Raw genomic sequence first — 24556 nt, forward strand, 5'->3', positions numbered from 1 at the left:
GGCCTTAGGAGATGCAGCCAAAGGCTCCACTGTGCGCCTGCGCTACTCCTGCCCCGCCCTCTCCCAGCCCTGCATCCGGGTCTCAGAAAGGGGCGTGTCCGAGTGGAGGGGCGGGCCGTAGAGGAAGGGAAAGATGTCGTGGGAAGCTGGAGGGAGTGAGGCGGGGATGTAGGCGGGCCGAGGGGGGCGGGCCGGCGCGCGGGGTCACGTGACGTGCGTAGCGACGTGTCGGCCATCTTGTGTTGTTGAGGCTGAGGATTGACTTGGGTTCTGAGAGACTCCTGTCCCGGACCGCAGGTAACCAGTGGCTCGGTGTGTCTCCCCTGTCCGCGGCCATCCCGCGCCCAGTCCCCGCCATAGCTCCCGGAGCTGCCGTGGCCTGGCGCCCACCGTCGCTTCCCCGCCGCTCCGGCCCGAGCCGGCCGCATGGACACACTCAGGCTGCCCGGCAGCGGCCGTGGCCGGATGGGGGCGTCAGACATGGGGACAGGGCAGGTGCGGGGTCCGCAGGAACCTCCTCCCTTGCGAGGGCCGTGGCCGGCCCGGGAGCTTCCCAGCCGAGGGCAGCCCCTTGCTTTCGCCCCCGTGGCATCGCGGGGGAAGCTGAGGAGAGGAGGCGGGAGGCGGGGTGGGCAGTGTCAGGCCGGAGGGCTCGCCTTCCGCTGCCCGCTCCTCGGGGCCGGTCGCCCGCGCAGCCTCGGGGTCCTCCGGCTAACAGCTGCTGCGAGCCGACAGCTGCTCTTGCCGGCGTTCCTGCCCGCACCTGCCCCGGGGAGGTGCGCCCTTGCGGTCTCCACCGAGCATCTGGACTGGGGAAGACTGCTACCGCGGCTGGAGGACTGGTCTGGAGCAGGCCCCAGGCGAGGTGGAGTCATGATCTGATCCTGGGACTGAGAGGCTTGGGAAAGTAGAGCCCGGGGCGGCTCCGGGGACCCGAATGTTCACACCGGCTTGAAATGGGCAAGCAGTTTCCCACGAAGCACTCTTCAACACTTGAGTTTTGTAGCTGAAATATCAATCAATCAATCCGGCAAGGAAGGGAAGGGTGTGAAAGAAGCAGGTTGTGTGACCGCGTTTGGGCGGCAGTAAGGTTGCTTTGCGTTTATCTAGTACTGTCTCACCTCACCTCCCGTTTTCTTGAAAGTCAAAGCACTTAAACACACCCAGTGGCTCTATTAGGAAGGTAAGTACTCCAACATAACTTAAGAAATTAAGGGACTCGAATCAGTGATGGCTTCCCACCTAGTACCATATACCTTGGATTATAGGAAGTTATGGTTCAGGTACTGTAGTTTTCCTTATGTAGTTTCTCCTCTTTGGTAACAAATGACTTCCTAGATTATAAAGACATTGTCATACTTTTTGTACATGAGTTTTCATCCTCCTTTGTGACTCTGACTGGCAGAATTTTTCTTTTTTGGTTAGAACACATACTTTGTCCTTATTTAATGATGCTTTCCTAGTGTAGCAGCTTTTGGATTGCTTGAACTGGAATATGTACTTCATTGTCACATTAGAAGATACTAGAAAAACATTTAGAAGTGAGTGACATGTGTCAGGAAAAAATACTAACATTGAGGGGTTAACAAAGATGATGTTAGTGATTTGCTAGAAAGGAAAAGACCATACCTTTTTTAGTACTTGACGAAGGCTTTTCCTGGCTGGGGAAGAAGACACTGTGCACTATCTGCTGCCATTCTTTTATTTTGGACTACAGGTACTACAGTGGTGTATGCTGAGGAACAAACATTTCTGTTTTTGTCGAGCTCACTTAATACTTAAGTAAAAATATACAAATACTTCTTGATGTAATGATGGGCCTATGTCCCTTAAACTGATTGAAAGTTGAAATCTGTAAGCTGAACATGCATTTAAAGATATCAGTCTGTTGCCCATTAATAACAGCAAAGCCTTCTATAGAATCTTGATTCTTTCCCCCTTATAATTGCATGGTTAGATTTTGTGTGATTTTGTGATTCTCTGGTCCTAGCCAGCAATGCCAGGGAGTATTGCACTGCATATTGCCAACTCAGGAAGAAATCATAATTCGAAATGTGAAGAATGATTTCTATGAGTCCATATTGTTTTTACCTCATAGTAATGTGCAAGCTCTTGTTAAGTCAAACATTTCTGTGCAGGGACCATCTGTTTAGGAGTAGTGGGGATGAAAGAGATAGGAAGACAGGAAGGGTTAATTTTTCAATTTAGTCTTGTGAGGAGACTTTACAGGTAAGATAAAATTTGAGGGAACACCTGGTAGGTAGAGGGCAGGGTGCTTCACCAAGAGGCAGAAAAGGGCAAAGATCCTGAGACAAGAAGATAAAACTTAGGTGGGACCAATAAAGGGCTTGCTGGGAAGAGCACTGAGGCTATCTAGTCTGGAGAGACTGCAAGAAACGGATTGAGTGTATCTACACAACTCTTTGGCAGGAAGATGAGGTGGGTCATTCAGTGCACTGGAGTCTTCAGAAGAGTCCATGTGCGTGTAATTCAGGCTGACCCAAACTTGCTCTTCTCTTGCCTCAGCCTCCCAAGCGTCTGAGATCTATGGAAAAGTCTTAGGAAAATCAGATTCTATATAGACTTGAGTCGTGATCCCTCCTTCCCATTCATTTGGGAAACTCAGGATGCTCATCTATATCAGGAATTATAATGAGTTACTTAAAAATAAGTTTGTAGGTGTGATTGCTGTTAGACTGCCTGGAAATACTTTTTAAAAAGGAATGACTGTTTGTTTGTTTGGTTTTGTTTTTTGATTTTTTTCAGACAAGGCTTGATGTAGCCTTGGCTGTCCTGGAACTTGTTCTAGACCAGGCTGGCCTCGAACTCCTGCCTCTGCCTCCTGAGTGCAGTGATTAAAGATGTTTGCCAACACTGCCAAGCAAGAAGTGGCTTTCCCCCCCACCCCCCGGAGTTGGGGACCGAACCCAGGGCCTTGCGCTTGCTAGGCAAGCACTCTACCACTGAGCTAAACCCCCAACCCCAGGAAGTGGCTTTTAAAGAAGGTTATCTATCCCAACTTCTTAACTAAGAAGGAGCATTTTGCAAGCTAGGGACTACCTGGAAACGAAGACTCAGAAGAGGTAGGAATATAGCTTAGGGGTAGATCACTTGGTCTAGCATGCCTGATGTCCAGGTTCAGTCCTCAGTACTGCCTAAACAAAATAGAATGGAAATTTCAGAATATTTAGAAGTGAGGAATTGTTCTTGGACACTGATCAAGGAATATAATCAAATGAATCAGTATATTAACCCAAATTATGCAGTTGATTAGTGAAGAGTTTCTTTTAACTCTATACAGTCCAGCCTAGTTTTAACTGGCTCAGGGACCCTCTCCTAATTTCTGTGCATATCCTTATATCATTTTGCTTGTGTAAAATGTTTTCTATTTTTCCTTTTTTTTTGCCTTTTAAGTTAAATCTCAAATTAATTTGCTGCTTAATAGGCTGGGGACTTTTTTCTGAGGGCCTTCCAGCTTATTTTCATATTCATAATTGGCCAATTTAATAACTTTTTATTTTAACTTACCGGATGAATTTAGTATTTTGACTTTTGGAGCATTTTTTTGCTGATGGGTTGCCTATATGAACAATAATTTATAGTAGACTTGCTTCAAAGTCCTGTGAAGATAGGAATTCTAAGGCAGAGTTTGAATGGGGCTTTGCAGCTAGAGGACATAGTGATGATGGTGCTGAGGTAGTGTCCTAACTCATTACATCTACATCATGTTCCCTTGCTGAGTTTTTGGAATGACATTTTTAAATTATACTCTTTGATGTCATATCAGTTTATTTATTCTCATGACTCTGCATTTTAATACTCTGTATGTGTACTCTTTTTGTTGACCTTCACAGTGGAAGACATATTGGTAGTAATTGCTGTCTGGGAGGACCTTTTTAGGTGGGAACATAAACTGGTTTATTCCTGGCCCTCCTCAAAGTTCTATGATTTGTGCCATTTAAAAAATGATGACTTTAGTTTTCAGTTCTCTTTAGTTTATTAAATTTCCTGTACTTTCAGCTTTATTCTATAGGTGGGCCAGTCTCATAGGTTGAATCTACAATTTATGTTGGTGTTAATCTACGTATTAGATTTTCTTGAACAGTTTGAGAAATGTTTCGCTCTTTTGTTTTTTTGTTGTTGTTGGTTTTCTGTTTTTTGTTTTTTTGGAGACAGGGTTTCTCTGTGTAGCCCTGGCTGTTGTGGGAATCATTCTGTGGACTAGGCTGGTCTTGAACTCAGAGATCCACCTGCCTCTGTCTTCCAAGAGCTGGGATTAAAGGTGTGCAATCACCCCCGCCAGCCTTGAAAAATATGTAGCCAAAGCTGGCCTGGAACTCAGGATCCTTTTGCTGTTACCTCTTTAGCAAATCCTACCACTGTGTGCACCAAAACGGGCTGAATTTTTCTTAAGATTGCTTGTTAATTCTATTTAGGGTGGTATATGTGCATGTATGTATGTATGTGGGTATATGAATGTGTCCATGCCATTGAGTGCCTGGGGAAGTTAGTAGGAGCTTGCGGAAGTTGGTCCTCTCCTACTGTGTGAGCTCCACCAGCTGAACTCAGGTCATGAGGCTTGGCAGCAGGTGCTCTCTGAGCCGTCTTGGCAGCCCCCTTGTTAGTGTAGATGTTGTAGAGTTGCCATTGGATTTTGATGCCCTAAAAGTGTTGTTTAAAAAGAATTTGTGGGTTGTGTCTGTGGAGGTAAGCGGAAACTTTGTGAAACTGGTTCTTCTTTCTAATATACAGGTTCCTGGAGTTGGAACCCAGGCCATCAGGCTTAAGGGACCATACCTTTGAACTGTCTCACGGTTGTGTCCTTCCACTCCCCACCCTGAAAACAGGAGGTGCTGTAGTCCTCACCAGCCTTGAGCTATGCCGCAGAGGATGACCTTGAACCTGTTGAAGCCTACTAGCCTATGCTTCTTGCCTCTCCCCCACGGCCCCTTATGCTTCGGGATAATCAAGCCGAGAACTTCCTTCATGCCATGCAAATACTTTTGGGAGTTAGTTATATACATCTCCAGCCCAGATCTGAGTATTTTTGACTAGATTATTATTTTTTATGTTGTCATGCACTCATATGAATGAAAAATACACTATTTCTTAAGATATAAAATGGTGCCATTAATTTTGTGTGAGGTCAGGAAAAAAGGGAAGAAATTTGAAAAGAAAAGAATATCTCTGTAAGTTACCAAACTTGATTTTATAAAAGTGTTTTTCTAAACAGCCATGGTGTACAGTGACCCAACACTTGGGAGGTAGAGGCTGGAGGATCAGGGGTTCAAGGTCACCTTCTAAGTAGTGAGTTGGAGGCTGGTCTGCCTACAAGAGAGACTGTCTCAGAATACAAGAGCACAGGCCTTTAAGGTTCCTTTCTATAGTAAGGAACACTGAGTTTAGAAAGGTTTTACTAACTGGAGCCTAGGAGGTACTTTGGGTAGATTTTGTAGGAGAGTGTATTGCCTAGTTCTACCCCTTATTCTCTCTCCTTTTAAAAAACGTAGAGTTTATGGGGCTGGAGTAATGGCTTGGCAGCGAAGAGCACTTGCTCTTTTTCAGGAGGACCTGGTTCAGTCAGTACCCACTCCCAGTGGTTCACAGCTGTCAGCTCTAGAGGATACTCTTCTGGCTCCTTAGGTACTCCCTCCTCCCAAAGGTGCACGCACACACCCACCCACCCACCCACACATACACTGATACTAATAAAAACCTTAAATGTAGCTTTTTAAGGCAATCTGATGAATTTTATGATATTGTAATTGCCTTTTTGTTGAATTAAAAGTGAAGTGGGGTTTCTCAAGTTGTTACAGGGTTTACAGTTCATAAAATCATCAACTTATTTTTTAACTAATAATATACTGTTTATTTTATGTGTGTATGGTTGCTTTGCTTGCATGTATTTCTGTATATCATGTGCATGAATGCCTGGTGCCTGTAGAGACTAGAAGAGGGCTTTGAAGACATGTGGGTGCTGGGAATTGTATCTGGGTCCTCTGGAAAGCAGCTGATACTCTCCACTGAGCTAAATTCCCAGCCCGGCAGCTGATACTCTTAACCACTGAGCCTTCTTTCTAACCCTTTGAAACAAGTTCTTGCTGTGTAGTCCAGGCAAGCCTCAATGAATGACCTTTCTGTCTCTCTGCCTTCCCCGTCCTGGGATTGCAGGTGTGTGTCACCATGCTTGATCTTTCTTGGACAGTGTTCTTGTCATCATTTTATTTTAGCCAAGAAACTACTTGATGATGTGCTTCAGAACACTTTTTTTGTAACTGCAGATCCACTTGTGGGTCTTTAAGGTTCTCAGCAGCTATAACCCAGGCCTCAGTGATAGATGCATTTAATGTCAGCATTTGGGAGGCAGAGGCCAGGTGGATTTCTATGAGTTGCCAGGTGTACATAGTTGAGACACTGTCTCAAAAACAAGCAGGTTGTGATTTAGCCCCTGAAGCCACACCTGAAGGCTTTAGCTTTACTTCTTAGACATTTTACACCAGTCAGATTCTCCAGATGGGGTCCCAGGTATGACTTGCATAGGACTCACATTGTTGTGACGGTGCTGTTTTCCCTTCCTGCCATCAGATAGGCTTTAAAGGTTGGTATCAGAGCAAAGGAAACCTTGTCACCACTTTTGAGTTCCTAAGTTGTGTTTATTTGTCATTATCATTAAAACCACTTAGTACTTTAGTTAAATTCTCTACCTTTTCCGTCTTTCTGTAGAAAGATGTGACGGAGACTAGTTTGTTGTTGACTAGTTTTCTGAGACAGTCTTGCTGTACTGTCTGAGAATCCTCTCTTAGTCTCATGAGTACTACAGGCACATACATGCTACTGTGCTGGGTAGAGGTCTGATTCACCAACATACCAGATGTTCCTAGTATTTTAAACAGGCTTGGAAACTATTTTCTGTAAAATACATTCATGAGAAAAACTTTTTCTTGTAAAGTTTACTGAGACTGCTAGATGATTTACATTGATACTTTTTATTATTCACAGTATTAAAAAGACCTGAAGACATTGCTGAAAACCTCTTGCTGTGAGATAGCAGAACTTTGGAACAGGTAAGGTTGAAGGGAAGAACAGAGTTGTGTGGTTATGACAGTAGCCCCCTATCCAGGCCAGGGACTCGTGTGTGCTAAGTATGTGCTCTTCCACTAAATTTTATCTAGCCCCAAATAGTAGGTTCACTTTTGCTTTTAGGGTTCAGGGGGTTTTGTTTGTTTGTTTTTGTTTTTGTTTTCCCCTGAGGTTAGAGATAGTGAAAAGAAACTTCTGGTACCTTTCAGATCCTTTGAATCAGAATAACATACCCTTTCTGGATTGGTTGGAGTGTGACTTTGTGTTTTAAACTGCTGTAATGTTTTTTGATGATGAGTGGGAAGAACAATGTTTTGAGGGCAAATGTGCTGAGAGGCCAAGGTATTTTCAAGAGTTGTTGCTTCATGAGGAACTTGGACCAGGAATTGGGAAGTATTAGGGAGTCATGATGTCTATCTAGCATGTACTTTCCCCCCAGTTGGTTGTAAGTATCCTCCTTTTTTGTTTTGTTTTAGTTGTCTTTCTGTAGTCAGAATTTTCATACTTTTAATAAATGTAGAAGAAATGGCTGCTGCACCCCTGGGGTTACAGATAAACTTGAGCAAACTGATAACTTGCTCAGGGTCCCAGCTTCTGGGAAGGAGACTCGATGGATTGCATTTCATTTGGTTTCCATCTTTGTGTCATCTAGTTGTGGCAAAGGTTGGGTCTAGAAGGACAAGTACAGTGAACTGACAGTCTGCATTTGCCTCTAAGACTAGTGGCAGATTTAGAGAATGTATAGTGGTAGTTCTTCTAAGGTAGATCCAGTAGAAACTTCTAGACATTTTTCTGTTGTAGCATTCTAGAACAATTTCTGTATGTCTTGCTAAATTTAAATGCCTGAAGATGTACTTTATACATCTTATTTTAGAGATCGAGGCCTAGTAATTCTTACCTATCATCTGTGTTGGAACCTCCCAGTTCACTTTCTTTTTTAATTACATTCATTACATCGTATATGTATGTGGGTATGTGTGTGGGAGTAAATGCTATGCCATTTGTGTAGAGGTCAGAGGACAGCTTTCAGGGATTGGTTCTCTCCTTCAACCATACTATGTACAGGAATTATTAAACATAGGCTGTCTGTCAGGCTTGGCAGCAAGTACCGTTTCTGGCTGAGCTGTTTTTGCTAGCCCCAGCTGAGTTCTAGATTTTGGGGGTGGGGAAGCCCAGGCTAGAAATTTAACTAACATAAACAGCTGACTTTGGTTTGTGGAAAAAAAGTGTTGATTTTTTTTTTTTTTCTTTTTTTCGGAGCTGGGGACCGAACCCAGGGCCTTGCGCTTGCTAGGCAAACGCTCTACCACTGAGCTAAATCCCCAACCCCAATTTTTTTTTTTTTTATACATTTAATTGCTGGAATTCCTTATAGTATTAAGCTCATGAAGCTGCACTCAGAATTTCTAGGTGATATTCACATTATTGAAGAGCCAACCAGGAGTATGAAGTGAGACACCCCGTGCCTTCTCCGACTCCCAACCAAAAACAAAAGCAAGAATAAAGAATAGTAGTACTTTGTTGTTGGGTAAGATGAGTGGCATGGTATAGATTTTAGAAAGTACATATATCTACAGATGGCTAGGAAATTTGGAAATAAACTTAGTGTTTTTAGTATGGTGTTAGGAGTCTAACCAAGAGCGTTGGATATGTCTAAGCACATGATTGTTGAACTACATTCTTTGCTCCTTAAGTAAACTGTGTTTACGTCTGCATATGTATATGTGTGAAACAGGGTCTCAACTGTGTAACCTAGGCTAACCTTGCATTTACAATCTTCCCTCTGCCTCCTGACCTGAGTGTTGGAATTATAGGCATGCACTACCACACTTGGCTTTAGACTTTTTTGGGAGATAGGGTCTCATGTAGGCTTGCTTCAGATTTGTTATGTAGCTGAAACTGGCTTTGAACTCCCACTCCTCCTGACTGTACCTCTCAAATGCTGTGGTTACAGATGTGTGCCACTGGAGACTTCATGGTCACTGATCCCTCCCAGCATTGGTTGCCTTTTTTTTTGAAGCTCACATGGTATAGCCGTACTGGCCTTGAATCAACTACCATGTAGAATTGCTGAGTGGCCTGGAGCTCAGGAGTGATATTCTTGCCTTTGCTTCATAACTGCTGGAGTTAAGAAGCATGTGCCACTATGCCCAGTTTATGGCAATTTTTCTCAGTGAAACATTTTTTTTCCAGCATTATATATTCGTTGATTTACAATTTTCTTTTTTTTAAACTATTTACATATGAGTACACTGTAGCTGTCTTCAGACACATCAGAAGAGGGTGTCGGATCTCATTACAGATGGTTGTGAGCCACCATGTGGTTGCTGGGAATTGAACTCAGGACCTCTGGAAGAGTAGTCAGTGCTCTTAACCACTGAACCATCTTTCCAGCCCCTGACTTACAATTTTCAATTAAAATATTTTGTAACCAGGCATAGTGATACTTTGCCTTTAATTCCAGCACTTGGGAGGCAGAAGCTGTCAGATCTCAGAGTTTGAGGCCAGCCTGGTCTACATAGTGAGTTCCGGGACACCAGAGCTGCACAATGAGACACTATCTCAAAAACAAATTTTTATATCCCCCCCCATAGATACATATATTAAACCCTTTTAACATTTAGTCTGTGTTTACGTGTGTGTGTGCTCCAGTGTGTGTGTGGAGAAGGAAATACTTTTCCCACTATGTTTGAACTCAAGATTGTGAATGTGGCAACAGGTGCTTTTACCTGCTGAGCAATCTCTCTAGTCTACATATCTAGATTTTTTTAAATGTAAATCCTAGGAATTATTAATAAAAGTATTACCTTTATGTAAAAGAGCCACAGATTTTACTTCTTACTATACTTTCTTTACTGGCTGAAGATGTTTTGGAATGTACCATGTACATAGGTATGTATACATTTTATGTGTGTTTTATGCATCTGAAGGCCAGAGGTTGACATTAGATAGCTTCCTGACTTGTTTGAGACAGGCTAGAGAATGGTTTGAGACAGAGTATAGATTGGCTAGCTTACAAGTGTATCCATTGTACCTGACATGTGGGTGCTGAAGATCCAGAGTCAGGTCTTAATGCTTGCATAGCAAGTGTGTTACTGCCATGGCCCTCTCCCCAGGCCAGAGTCTCTGTTAGTTAGCAGAGTAGAGCTGAAGACTTGTCTCTGTCTCTTAACCCTGGGCATTGAGGTAAGACATAATCAGATTTTGTGAGTTTACAAAGATTTCCACGTGTTTTGTGTTCAATTTTTAATAGGCCCTGGTTCTTTGCCAGCATGCCTTTACTCTCACAATTAAAAATTGTGTTCAATTTTTTTTTTTTTTTTTTTGTTTCTTTTTTTTTGGAGCTGGGGACCGAACCCAGGGCCTTGGGCTTCCTGGGCAAGCGCCCTACCCCCGGGCTAAATCCCCAACCCATTGTGTTCAATTTTTAATAGGCTTCTTTTGAAAACATGGGCTCAAGAGTAAGGTTATCGTACAACATTGCCACGTTGATGATACCCTAATTTTTCTTAGGATGAGGTGTATTTTTTTGTTTGTTTGTTTGGTTGGTTTTGTTCTGTTTTTTTGAGACAAGGTCTTGCTATATAGCTTTAGCCAGCTTAGAACTTGCTGTGTGTTCCAGACTGACCTCTGCCTCCCTCAGCTGGGATTATAGGTATGTGCTTCACAACCAGCTCTAGAAGGATACATTTCTTTTTCATTAAAAGGAGAGCAAAACGAAATACTTGGCATATTTAAAACATATTTAAGGAAAATTTTGGTAACAATATTACATTTTATTAGAGTCATCTTTAATAGCTAGTATGTTCTTTTGAGACAATTTTTTTTTTTTTTTTGTATTCAAGTTGTTCTAGGCCTGGAGGAAGCCTTAGGAGCTTTAGCTTTAGTCTCTTCAGGACTTAGTTTTTAGGTTGACAGTTAACTGATGGCAGTATTGTCTTGATAATTTCTAATATGTACATCCTGGCATAGCTGTGTTGGAGGTAGCCATATCCTAGGCTCTAGGATCATCTGCTTGGGAGTTGATAGAACGCTGTGCAAACCGTGACCTTTGTGTAACTGGATGAGAAGCTATCCTGTAAGAGCAGTAGCCAGAGAGCCTTAATTTGCGTTTTGGACACTTGACAACTTTTTGGAAAATGTCCAAGCTCCTTACCTGTCTCTGTGTAATAAGAACGTGCTCTTCTTTAAAGGGGGCTTACTATGATGATGGAAAAGGGTGGGAGTTAGTAAGGGAACAGAATGAGGAAGATTGAAGAAAGGAAGAAGCAATTTATTGTGAAAATTTCAGAGTGATAATAGGGGATTTATTAGATGGGGTGACAGATGTGGTCTGCATAGTATAACAATGGCTTTCTCATGCCGGAGAGGCTGAGAACCCAGTAGTTCAGTCCGCCAGGCTGGATGTCTCAGTCTTCATCTGGCCCTGAAGGCTGGGAGGATTCCTGGAGAGCTGCTGATCTTCAGGCTGTACTGGTATCCTGAGGAAGTTGAGTCTTTTATCAGTGAAGGGATGCTGCTGCAGCAGGGTAGAAGAACTCGCCTGTGAGAGTGAAGGCATGCTGGCTAAGAGCAAGCAACCTTTCCATCTTCCTCATGCTTTATGTGAATGGTCACCGAAAGGTGCCATCCTTCGGTGCACATTCAGGGTGGGCCTTCCTGCTCCAAATAGTCTGATCAAGAAAAACCCCTCACAGGTGCGCCCAGCATCTTGGATTTCAGTTGATTCCAGATACAGTTAAGATTAGTCATCATTCTAGCAGCATATAGCAGAGGATTACCTTATCTGGCATCAGTGGGGGAGGGGAGACCCTTGGTTCTGTGGAGGTTCCATGACCTAGGGGAATGCTAGGGCTCTGAGGTGGGAGAGGGTGGGGGTGGGGTGGGGTGAGGGAGTACACTCATAGAAGCAGGGGAGATGGGGAGGGGATGGGGATTTAACTAGGAAGGGCGGTAACATTTGAAATGCAAATAAATAACTAATAAAATAAAAAAGATTAGTCATCATCACAGTATGAGGGCCATATCAGTGTATAGTGAAAAGCAGAGAGATGTGTGTTTAATTTTCTGATGGTAATAATAGTAGTAACAACAACAACAACAGCAGCAACAACAACAACTAAAACAACTTATTATTTGAAGGTTTAGACAAGTTAAACACTTGGAACTTTAATTTCCTAACCTTAAATGTCCTAGGGAAACTCTGAGAATTAATCTAAAGTGTCTAAGCAATTCCTGGCATGGAGTAGTTATTTAATGAATGGTAACTTTTATGAATGTTATTACTGTGTAAATAAGTAAATCTTGAGTCTAAAATTTTACGTATTTTTTTTTTGAAGTTTAGTTTTTTGCTTTTTTGTTAAATGTTTTGCCTGTGTCTGTGTATATACACCAAACATGTGCCTGGTGCCTGAGGAGTTCAGAAGAGGGGATTAGATCCCCTGAGACTGGTTTTAGAGATGTCCTTGAGCCACAGTGATGTTGCTGAGTTCTTGAGCCGTGTCTTCTGCAAGAACTGTAAGTGATCTTAACTTCTAAGACATTTCTCTAGCCCCCTTGACTTTTGTTGTTGTTGTTTTTTTTCTTTTTCTTTTCTTTCTTTTTTTTTTTTAGGATGGTTTTTGATATCCTGTGTTTAAGCTTGTGGAGGTCTTCTGGCTTCTTTTTCCTGAGAGCTCAGATTCCAGACATGTGCCATTTAAAACTTTATTTTAGGGACTGAAGAAGAGGACTCAGTGGTTACGAGCACTGTTGCTCTTGCAGAAAACCTGGGTTTGGTTCCTGGCACCCACATGGTGGTTCAGAACCATTTGTAACTCCAGTTTTAGGGGATCCAAAGGCACCAGGTAGCACACAGTACACAGGCATGAATGCAGGCAAAACACATACAAAATTAAAATAATTAATATTTTTTAAAAAGCCTCTTTTAGATTTGTCTTTATTTTTTTTCCCTTTTTTTCAGAGCTGGGGACCGAACCTAGGGCCTTGCACTTGCTAGGCAAGCGCTCTACCACTGAGCTAAATCCCCAGCCCCTTGTCTTTATTTTTATGTGTATAAGTGTTTGCCTGTATGTGTATTATGTATGTGCGCAGTATGCATGCCTGGTGTCTGAGGAAGCCAGAAGAGGGCATTGGAGCCCTTGGAACAAAATGCAGAGGTTGTTGTAAGCTGCTGTGTAAGTGTTGGGAATAGAACCTGGGTCCTCTACAAGAGCAACAAGTAGTCTTAATCATCGAGCCATTTTTTAATGTACCACCCTTTAAAATATCTTTTCTGTTCTTGTTTTTCAAAAACTAGGTTATACTGTATATCCCACTGCATGTATTTCTGCGTGTAATGCCCAAAGAGGCCAGAAGAGGCTGTTGGAAATCCTCTGGAATTGGATGGTTTTGAGCAGCTGTGTGGGGGCTGGGAATTAAATCTTTTGGAAGAAAGCCAGTAGTACTCTTAACTGCTGAGGCAATTTTTCCAGCCTGAGAAAAATATAATTTTTAAACTGCATTGTCACATTTTAGATCTTGGTGATGGCTATGGTGATCTTTTCTGCCCCTTGATAAACTTTCCAGGGTGTATTTTAATTAGATATTTTGTGGCAGGATCATGCTGGCCTGGAACTCACAGTGTGCACCAGATTGTCCTTGAACCTTCTGAGCTGCTCCTGCTTCTTGAGTACTGATATTACAGATGTGTCATCATACCTGGCTGTTTGTTTTATTATGTGTCTCTTTTATTATATTTTCTTCTTTATCTGAGATACATGCTGATTTGCAGTTGCTGGAGATTTAACTCAGGGCTTTGGACATGCTGGGCAGACACTTCATTGCTTTCTTCCTTCCATTCCATTTGGATCTTAGGACTGACCGGCATTAGTGGGTTTGTGCTGCAGTACCAGAGTACACAGGTGTGTACCACAGTGGAAGCATGGTAGCAGCATCTGCATAGGCTTATGCTTAGGGAATATCATCCCATGGTGGAAGGCAGGACGTGAGAGAGAGCAAGGAGAACGAGGAGGGGCCTGAACTTGCTTTTATAATGACTCATATTAGTGATGACAAACCACATCCCATCCCTGATTAATATCATTAATCCATTCATGAGAGCAGAGCCTTTTTTACTTAATCATCTCTTGTGACTGTTGTGTTGGAGAAGTTTCCAGCACATGAACTTTGGGGGATGCATTCAAATTGTAGCAGGATCTGTTTACCTCTAAAAAGTTACTGAAGACCCATAAAATCAGTTTTTTTGTTGTTTTGTTTGTTTTTTGTTTTTTTGTTTTTGTGGTAATAGTCTCTTCGTCTTGTTGGAAAAAAGGACCTAACTCTGATAACCATTTGTCTGTCACCTGCTTTTTTGTTTAAATTTTTTCCCCTTAGGAAAAACAAAACAAAACATCTTAGTTGATCTAAAACTAATTGTGCCTTTTGTGATGCTGTTGGTATCCAGGAGGAGTTAGTGCTTTAGCTTATTTCCTGTTTCCTCAAATGGATTATTAAAACACAGGGGCAGTAGTTTTTACCTTACTTGTCAAGCAAGGCATTCTTTTAAAACGGTGATGTGTGCTGCAAGCAGTGAAGAATAGACTGGCTGCTAGTGTTTGTTCCCAATAACTTGAATGCTGTTTTAGTATCAGTAATAGTACCCCTCATTGCATGGTTAGCACAATGCTGACTCAGACAGAGTAAAGGCAAATAATATTTTAACAGTACCATGGTCAAAATAGTTTTGATATTACAAATATTCAATGTTAAAATGTACGTATTTACACTGAATTTTGATTTTGTTGGCCCCCTCTTTTTGAGACAGGGCCATATGTATTCCAGGTTGGTCTTGAACTTCAGAACCTTGTTTCCACCTTCTGAGTACCAGGTTTACATTTATGTGTTAGTTCTTTGTAGTGCTTGGGATTCAACCCAGGGTTTCATACATGAAACCTACCATTTAAACTACATCTCTTGTTCATACATTGAGTTCTTAAAATCAATTTAAAGTTTGTTTGAGTTGTAATCACATATCGTTGAGGTTTAAAATTGTTGCTAGGGATTGAATCCAGGGCCTTGTGTAAGAACATGTTTTTTCCACAGTTTTCAACCTAGAGCCTTCGTTGAAGGTTTTTAGGGCTGAGTAGGTACAGATTTGTGAAAGTTACAATCAGTCATAGTTCCTTTAAAAGTGATCTCTAGCACTGTTCATCAGGATTCATGCTATGATGGACTGACTGCTCTGTCAGGCACCCGTGACCAGTACAGTAGCTACACACTGAACTGTGGGTACTGTGATGATGAGGGACTTTTGTTTATTTACTTAATAATAGTAAGTAGTTCAGGTCAGTTTGGAACTCTATGTGTAGTCTAGCCTGGCCTGAAATTCATAGCAATCTTCTTCTGTCTATCTTGAGTGTTAAGAGTATTGAAGGGAATGTGTTAATCACACTTTATTTTTATATGTTACAAAATGGCTGGAGATGTAGTTCAGTAGTAGAATCTGGCATGCACAAAATTCTGGATTCCATTCCAAGCACCACCAAAAAATAGCACCAAACAAACAAATAAAAAAAAAAAAAAGAATTAAAATGCCAAAAAGTTAACTTTGCAGTTATAGTCTTAGTTTCTTTTTTATGATAGGCTTTATTTTTCTTTTTCTTTTTTCTTTTTTCTTTTTTCTTTTTTTTGGAGCTGGGGACCGAACCCAGGGCCTTGCGCTTGCTAGGTAAGCGCTCTACCACTGAGCTAAATCCCCAACCCCTAGTTTTATTTTTATTTATTTATTTATTTATTTATTTATTTATTTATTGGAGCTGGGGACCGAACCCAGGGCCTTGCGCTTATTAGGCAAGCGCTCTACCACTGAGCTAAATACAGTTGTAGATATATAGAAAATTGAGAGGATACTATAGAGATTGCTTTTATGTTGATGACATTGTTTCTTTTTTTTTTTTTTATTAACTTGAGTATTTCTTATTTACATTTCTAATGTTATTCCCTTTCCCGGTTTCCGGGCAAACGTCCCCCTAATCCCTCCCCCTCCCCTTCTTTATGGGTGTTCCCCTCCCCATCCTCCCCTCCATTACCCCCTCCCCCCAACAATCACGTTCACTGGGGGTTCAGGATGACATTGTTTCTGTGATACATTATTAGAGTTAGTAAGCCAAAATTGACACCTTGTTAAAATGTATCATTTGTCCTTCCCCTGTTTGTTTAATTTTACCTGGTGCTTTTTGTTGGCAGCTAACATTCAGGACACCATATGACATTTAGTCTGTATCTTTATCCTTTGTCTCTGGCTGCTTCCTTTGTTTTAACATCCTGGATGAGTTTAGTACTTGTCCACTGTTTCTGAAGAACTTTATTAGAGTTTGTCTGGTGTTTTTTCCCTCATGATTTGATGAGTTCTGTAGGTTTTTAGGAGACTACAGGGTAGAAGGTGCCATGTATATCATACTAAGAGGACATTTAGGTAGAAGAGGCAGATCGATCTCTTGAATTCTATGCTAGCCTGGTCTAGTCAGTTACAGGCTAGTTGAGGCAAAGTGAGGCCCTGTCTCAAAAAAAAAGGGGTGAGGGGAACACACTGATAGTGTGGTTTATCATATTACTCTTGATAGTCGCCTTGTCCATTGTAGTTATTTCTTCTATTTTAAATTAAGCTATAATTAAGTTTGTTTTCCCTTTCCCCCCCTCCTTCCTCCAACCCTTCCCATTTACTTCTCCCTGGTTTCTCAAATGTGTGGCCTCTTAATTCTCTTTTTAAAGATTTATTTATATACATGAGTATACTGTAGCTGTCTTCAGACACACCAGAAGAGGACATCAGATCCCATTACAGATGGTTGTGAGCCACCATGAGGTGGTTGCTGAGAATTGAACTCAGGACCTCTGGAAGAGCAGTTAGTGCTCTTAATCTCTGAGCCATCTCTCCAGCTCGGCCTCTTACTTCTTTAATTGTTTTACAACACACACACAAACACACACACACCCAGCCCCCCCCCCCAATGTCACTTGTATTTCTTCTTGAGGAACTGATTTTTAAATTAATCTTTCTGGGGGGCATTTAACTCTTACATTTAGTTTTTTAAAGAAAATCAACTTTTTTTGGGCTGTTGAGATAGCTTAACAGGTGAAGGTGCCCATTGCCAAGCCTGCTGACCCCTGTGCCTGGGACCTACATGGTGGGAGGAGAAAACCAATTCCTGCAGATTGGTCTCTGATCTCTATAAATGTACCCAAGGTGTGCATGTATCTACACATATACATATAATAACACAAAACAAATAAAACTAATGAAATTTAACCTTTTTGAAGGTTGGGGTGATAACTTCTGCTGATAAGTAATGAGGTTGATTTCCAGAACCCATGTAGAAAAGGCCAGGAGTATAATCCTCTCATGCTGGCCAGCCAGTCTAGTAATTTCCATAAGCTTCAGGCCAGTGAGAGATCTCAGTTCAAAAGATGGATGGTGCCTCAAGAGCAACACCTAAGGCTACATGCATCTCCTGTCCCAAATCAAAATTTTTGGTAAAGAAATGCTTATTTTTATTATTTTTAGTTATATATATTTGTGTATTTATGCTCCTGATCCTTTTGTTTCCATTTTCTGAGTACCGGGATTATTCAGTTTTTCTCTTTTTTCACACTCGAGCTGTGATATGGGTGTACACACACACACACACACACACACACACACACACACACACTCACACACTCTGTTTAAAAACAAACCATATCTAAAACTCATGGGCTGGCCATAGGGCTTAACAGGTAAAGGTGATTGCCACCAAGCCTGATAACCTGAATTCAGTTCCTGACACTGGTGTGCTATCCCTCTTCCCCCAACAGGTAAACAGATAAAATTTCAAAACAAAGTTAACGTTGTTTTGGATACACACATGAGTGTTGAGTGTAGTCTCTAACTTCCCCTATGGTCCTTATGCCTGCTTTTATTCAGTTGCCTTTACTAGGCTGGTCTCTTTACTAGATATTGTCATTGTATTCCTTATTTTTATTTAATATGGTCAGGTAATCTAGTTATGTGTTAACAAATAGTGTTATCTGAATCTGTTAGATTTTTATATTGGGCCAAAGGAGATATTATACATTCCTTTTAGAAAACTTACCCTTAAATACTTATTACCTGAAGTATAGAAGTTGGGCCTACTGGGAAAGAGGTTAAGAGAGTAGAAGAGCTTGGGAGAAGACTGTCCTGTCCTGTCAGTGAGTAAGAAGAATGGCTTTTGCCTTTTTGCAGTTTAAAAAAAAAAATCAGTCACAATGTTCTTTTCTCTCTTTTCTCCCAAAATAGACACTTTTTTTTTTTTTATTGGAAATCAGAAGTGCAAGGTAAAAGAAAAACAAGGAGGTCCCGTAAACCTTGAAGATTTGGTATCTTTTAAGGATTGCTCATCAGGAACATTTAAATTTCATAAACTTTTAGAGCAGGAAAACACTTAAGAGTATTTGTGTTTGCTTTTTATTAGTGACTAGATGGGGTTTCATAAGTTTAAGATTCACTTGAAACTATTTGTGACAAGATAGCACAAGAGACTAATAGCAAACACTATGTTTAATTTTTTGAAACAAGGTTTCGTTGTTACTCCAGGCTGGCCCAAAACTCAGGCTCCTCCTTCATTGGCCTCTGAGCTGGAGAAGGAAAAAGTTGTTGGGTATTTCCTATAACCAGTCATTCTCTGAGAACTAGTGTGTATGTTTCATGTGCAGTCTCACATTTTCATGTGTATACGTTTGTTTTACTTGCTTGTTTTTGTATATTTAAGAACATGTGTGTAGTGCTTTTCAGAAAAACTAATATTTTTAAGTTAAAATTGATCTGTAAGATTAGCCTTTTAATTAATGATTTATTTTTATCTTATGTGTATTGGTGTTTTGTCTGAATGTAGGACTGTGTGTCAGATCCCCTGGAAGTGGACTTATAATCGTGAGCTGCTGTGTAGGTGTTGGGACCTGAAGCTTGGTCCTCTGAAAGAGCAGCCGGTGTTCCTAACCACTGAGCTCTCTCCAGCTCCCCCTAGTCTTCTGTTTTTACAAGTTTTTAGTCATAATACGTTGATTCTGATTTACAAGACTTACAGTGCCTCATGTATATTCAGGTTTAAATCTCTTTAATACAAAGTCAGACATTTGGTAATGAACATCTCATTATAAATTGTCAACTTAGATAATGTCAGTAACAGTTCAAGCTGTCACCATCACAGCTCTGTTGCTTGTCCTTTAAGTAGCAGCTGCAGGATGAGCTGCATATATTGCTTAGTGTCTGAGCAAGGCTGCTCTCTTGTTGCTGGGACTTAGTTCCTGTTTCTTTTGTCACCTAGACCATTTAAGTCTTCTTCCCAGGACTCTCATCCATTCAGTCTTAGATTCTGTTAAAATCTTGCTTTCTTCTTGAGAGCTTTGGAGGTTCTTTTAAAAAATATTTTTGTTTGGTTTGTGTTAGTGTGTATTGCCCATGTTCTATGTACTATGCACATGTATATATGTATGTATGTATTTGGTGCACATGGAGGCTGAAGTCAGCATTAGATTTCTTGGCACTAGAGTTCTAGATGGTTGTGAGCCACCATGTGGGTGTTGGGAGTCCAACCCAGGTTTTCTAGAAGAGCAGTCAGTACTCTTTACTCTTGAGCCATCCCCAGCTCCTTTAGTTTTTTGAATGCTCCTCCATAGTCCAGAACCCAGCTGGGCTGGTGGACTGGTGTTTGGTAGGCATTTGCTAAGGAGTCTTGAACACTGTTGTAATAGAGGTGCCTTTGCTTTAGACTTGACAAAGTGTCCACCATTAGCCCACCTAAGACTTAGGACACTCTTGCAGATGAGCAGCACTGGCAGTCTTACTTTTTGGAAACTGATTTGTTCATGGTGACTTAGTAGTCGTTTAGCTAGTTTTTGGGATGTCATAGTAATTTTGATCAATAATGGGCCTCACCTTGGGTTTTGCTCTTTTTTTTTTTTTTTTTCCTTTTTTTTTTTTCAGAGCTGGGGACCGAACCCAGGGCCTTGCGCTTGCTAGGCAAGCGCTCTACCCCTGAGCTAAATCCCCAACCCCGGGTTTTGCTCTTTTGATTTTTGTATTTTTTGTACTGGGAATTAACTTACACCTAACACATGCTAAACACTCTTACAAGTTATACAATCCTCTTTTCCTTTAATATATTTGATATATTTAATATATTTATATAATCTAAGTTTGAGCTTATGTTTTTGTGTGGATTTTAGAGAGACAGCGAGAGAGCAAGAGTGAGGGTACACATACTAGAGATTAATATTTAGTGTTCCAACCTTAACTGATTTCCACCTTATTTTATAAGACAGGTTCTCATTGAGCTTAAAGCTCAATTTCAGTTCAGTTGGCTACTAGGCACCCCAAATTCTTCTTTCTCAGCCTTTATTTCCCCCAGGGATGCTGTTACAGCCAGATGCTGCTATGACCAGCTTTCATGTGGATGCTAGCAGTCTGATTCTCATGTTTGTTGCTTAACAAGCATTTTACCCAAAGTTACCTTCCTGTACCTTAATATATGTTTTAATGTTTGCTATGTATAATTGCTGTTATGAGTCTAAATATAGAATGGAGTCCCTGTCTTAGTGTCTGTGTGGGCATGTACATATTTCTGTGCCAGATGTGTTTGTGTATGTACACTTACATGACAACTTGAGCTGTTGCTTCTTAGGAGCCAATCACATCATCTTTAAATTTATTTATTTATTTGTACCTCTGTGTGTGCATGTACTCATGTGTATATGTGTTATAGTACACATATCGAAGTTATAGGATACCTGAGTTCATTGATTAGGTTAGATTGGCTGACCATTGAGCCTCAGAGATCCATTTACCTATTACCAATGTACGCCACTATGCCTGGTTTTAAAATGTGGATTCTAAGGTTTGAAATGAGGTCCTACTGCATATAAGGCATTTTACTGACTGAGTCATCTCCTTTACCCTTGTCTTTTACAAACTTGATCTAACTCAAGTAACCGTGTGAGACTGGGAGTGAGCACCTGCCAGAATGGACCATGCCTTTTGGGCTTTGCTGAACACGATCCCATGGAACCTTTATAGATAATATATTGAGTGCACAGAGTTAAACTTACTGGAATGAACTTGAAATGCATCTCTCTAAAGTCACTGTACTTGCTGATCTTGGTGGTACACTCCTGTAATTCTAGTACTGGACAGAAGATAGAGGATAATGAGTTCTGGACCAGCTTTGTATACTTGATAAGATCTAGTCTTAAAAACAGGGAAATCATTGTGTTACATCATTTTAAGAAACAACTGATTTTTGGGAATCTGTTCAGTATTAAAAACATTGGTTGTTTAAAATAGTGTTCATTTACAGTGGCAAAAAACTTGAAAGTACCTGTTTTTATAAATATCATATGATTTTTAAAGACTGATTACGGGCTTGAGAGATGGCTCAGTGCTAAGAGTACTTGTTGCTTTTGCAAAGGACCCAGATTCAGTCCCCAAGACCTATATAGTGACTTACAAACATCTGTAACTCTAGTTCCAGGTGATCTGACTCACTTTTCTGCCTTTCTTGGGCATCAGGAATACCTGTGGTACACATATATACAAGCAGACAAAACATTCATACACTAAAAATAAAATAATTGAATCTAATTTTTTAAAGGATTAGAAACAAAATTATGATTTAATTGTATACATGTTAGAACTCTGTTCGTTCAGCTATACTGAGAATGCATGTTTCAGAAGAGGACATATGGGATTTTCTTTGGGTACAGGGTCTCATGTATGTATCCCAGGGTATCTTCTTCCGTCTTGCTGTGTAGCTGAGGATTACCGTGAACTTCCGATCTCCCTCCTCCTCTCCAGTTGTAGGGATTACAGGCATATCCTATCATGCCCTGTTATGAGTCCTTGAGGACAGAACCCAGGGCATTTTCCATGTTAGGTATCCTCAATTTATACTGTAGTTTTAGTTTGTGGAAATCAATAGCTAATTCCCCTTTCCACTGTGTATACGTGAACATATAAAGAGGTATGGAGAGACACTTTGTAAGTTTTTAACATGTTCACGTTCAAAGTTAGAACTTAAGGGGAGGCATGAGTAATCATTGATTTATGAAAATTTTTATGTCATGAATATGATAAATATGGTGACAGTTGTGTTTGCAGAGGAGAAAGCTTGGGATGAAATTTAGTTAAGTAGAAGTTGTGAGCTGCAGGTGTATAACCAACCGTATGACCTTCCTCTACCTGTAACCTGTAGCACAGAGACATTGCATGTGTCTCCTGTGCTTACCCCTCACCTAGGTAGGGTTTTTTCCCCCCTCCTTTTTTTAAAAGATGGAGCTTATGTAGCTTAAGCCAGTTCACTCACTGTTAGCTGAGGTTGACTGACCTAATCCTTCCACCTCCATCTCCCTGGGAGTACATAAGAGAGTGCCCAATTTCCTAGAACTAGAGTTACAGGCTGTGGTGTGCTGTTCTCTAGGTGCTGGGCATTAAACTTTGGTCCAATGCAAGAGCAGTATGTCTCATAATGGCTGTTCCATCCCTTTATCTTTGTAAATTGGGTTTCTAAGACAATTAATAATTTTGGAGATAGGATCTGGCTACATAGCACAAACTAACTATCCTTGAACACATTTCTTCCTTTGCCTTTGTAGTGTTCACAAATTACCATATCTAACTTAGGAATTTTGTTGTAATTAGATAAGAGTTAAAAGAATTCAGGCTATTGAAATGATATAAGAAGACTTTAAGAGTTAGCAGTGGTTGAGAGAAAGTGACTAAGTAAAGGATTGAGAAGTAGGAGGAGTTTCACATGATTGGCTTTTTCAGTGTGATTGATTAGTAAAAATTTGAAAAACTGTAGTACCTTATCAGTTGCTGCTTACTTTGAGGTAGGCTAATTTAATTGATTTAGAATGGTACACAAAGAGTGGGCCAGTCCTTCTACCCCACATTCTTTTTCCCGGGCCATTTAGAGACTTGTCCTCATTTCCTGTGTGCCCTTTTGCACTTTAAGTGAACAGAGTTCTATCCACAGGAACTTAGTAGAGAGAGCATTTGAGCTCACAGTTAAATAAATAAGCCATGGATATTCTGGGGAAAATTAGGGACAGAGAAACAGAAAAGTTTGAGTCAAAAATATCCAGTCATAGGTGGAAAAATGAACCATTTTTGTTTGTTTGTTTGTTTGTTTGTTGAGACAGGGTTTCTCTGCATAATTGCCCTGGCTATCCTAGAATGATTTGTAGAACAGGTTGGTCTCACAGAGATCTGACTACCTTTGCCTCCTGAGTGTTGGGAATATTAAAGGTGTGTTCTGGCTTGAAGAACTGGTTTTAAGAGAAGGCCATCTAGAGAGGCAGAGGACCTTGGCAGAGCAGAGTCTAGAGTCAGCTTCACATCCCAAGTTTTACAAATTCAGGGCTATTTCCCAATGGTCAGGGGGCTTGTAGAGGTTTGCGTTGAACTCATTTGGCTAGGTGGGGTTTGAAGTGATGCCCTTGGGTGTAGTGGTGCAGATTCGAGGGTAGCCTAATCTACAACTTCTACAAGTTCCTCAGGGTAGCCAAGGCTACACTATTCTCACTTCACTTAGCTATAGCTTTAGAAAATACTCTTCAGAGATAGGTGTAAGTTTTATTTCATCTAATTTATAATTCAAAGGAACTATGTAAGACAGTCCCTTCAGAACATAGAAATCTATAAACTCGCTGTATTAAATTGATTGAGATGAAGAATCTAGGGTATGGAGCTCAGGATTGAGTATAGTCCTTAAGGGGTAAGTTAGAGACTCTCCTTTAATTTATAAAGGAAAAGGATTGGACCACTTCTATTTGCTCTCCTGAGAATTAATTGCTTTGATTGTTCTTAGCGTTCTCCAGAAGTGTTTACACCAGGAAGTAATTCTAGGGAACCATGTTATAATTGATAGCTAGGTTCAAGTTTTAGGGCATTTGATGTTTATGAGGTTTTGCAGGTTTATAGTCAGGATGATCAAGTGTGCTAGAACAGGATTTCTGTGCTCAATCATTTTTGTTCCCTAGATGCTTCCTGTGTCTAGGGGCTTCTCTTACAGTTTAAGACTTATGTCAAGAGTTGAGTCTATACCTGGCCTCAGAGGTGTTCTTTTTGTATCTTTGTTATTAGCACTAGTGGGGTTTGGTGCTTGTGTGATCATATGTGCCTTGTAGTAAGTAAAATAGGAATATAAATAAATAGGTAAGTGATTTTTTTTTTAAAACAGTATTTTCATAAATTCTAAGTAATTTCATTTTGGTCAGAATCTGCTTGCTCTTTAAATCCAGTCTAGTTCAAACTAGTTCTGACTTGCTTTAGAAATTTAGATCCATTTTGCAATAGTCAGAAGTCCCCTCAAAGTTCATTTGAAAAAAATTAGCTTGAAATAGTGGTTTTAAAAAAACCTTAAGATATGGGGTTGGGGATTTAGCTCAGTGGTAGAGCGCTTGCCTAAAAGCGCAAGGCCCT

The 24556-nt window shown here is 40.8% G+C and overlaps 1 protein-coding gene across 3 annotated transcripts in view; it reads left to right on the forward strand.

The window, feature by feature from the left end:
* The first annotated feature begins 207 nt into the window (after positions 1 to 207).
* Gigyf2 (GRB10 interacting GYF protein 2) overlaps positions 208 to 24556 on the forward strand; it is a 125435-nt gene continuing 101086 nt past the window's right edge. For 2 of the 3 annotated variants that reach the window (XM_032901560.1, XM_032901557.1), the window contains exons 1-2: positions 208 to 297; positions 7000 to 7064. The gene's annotated coding sequence lies outside the window, so the exon portion shown is untranslated. The remainder of the gene's footprint in view (positions 298 to 6999; positions 7065 to 24556) is intronic. The other variant, XM_032901556.1, reaches the window with a different exon arrangement.

The sequence above is a fragment of the Rattus rattus genome, chromosome 4 (genome assembly GCF_011064425.1).
Source record: "Rattus rattus isolate New Zealand chromosome 4, Rrattus_CSIRO_v1, whole genome shotgun sequence".
Classification (NCBI taxonomy): domain Eukaryota; kingdom Metazoa; phylum Chordata; class Mammalia; order Rodentia; family Muridae; genus Rattus; species Rattus rattus.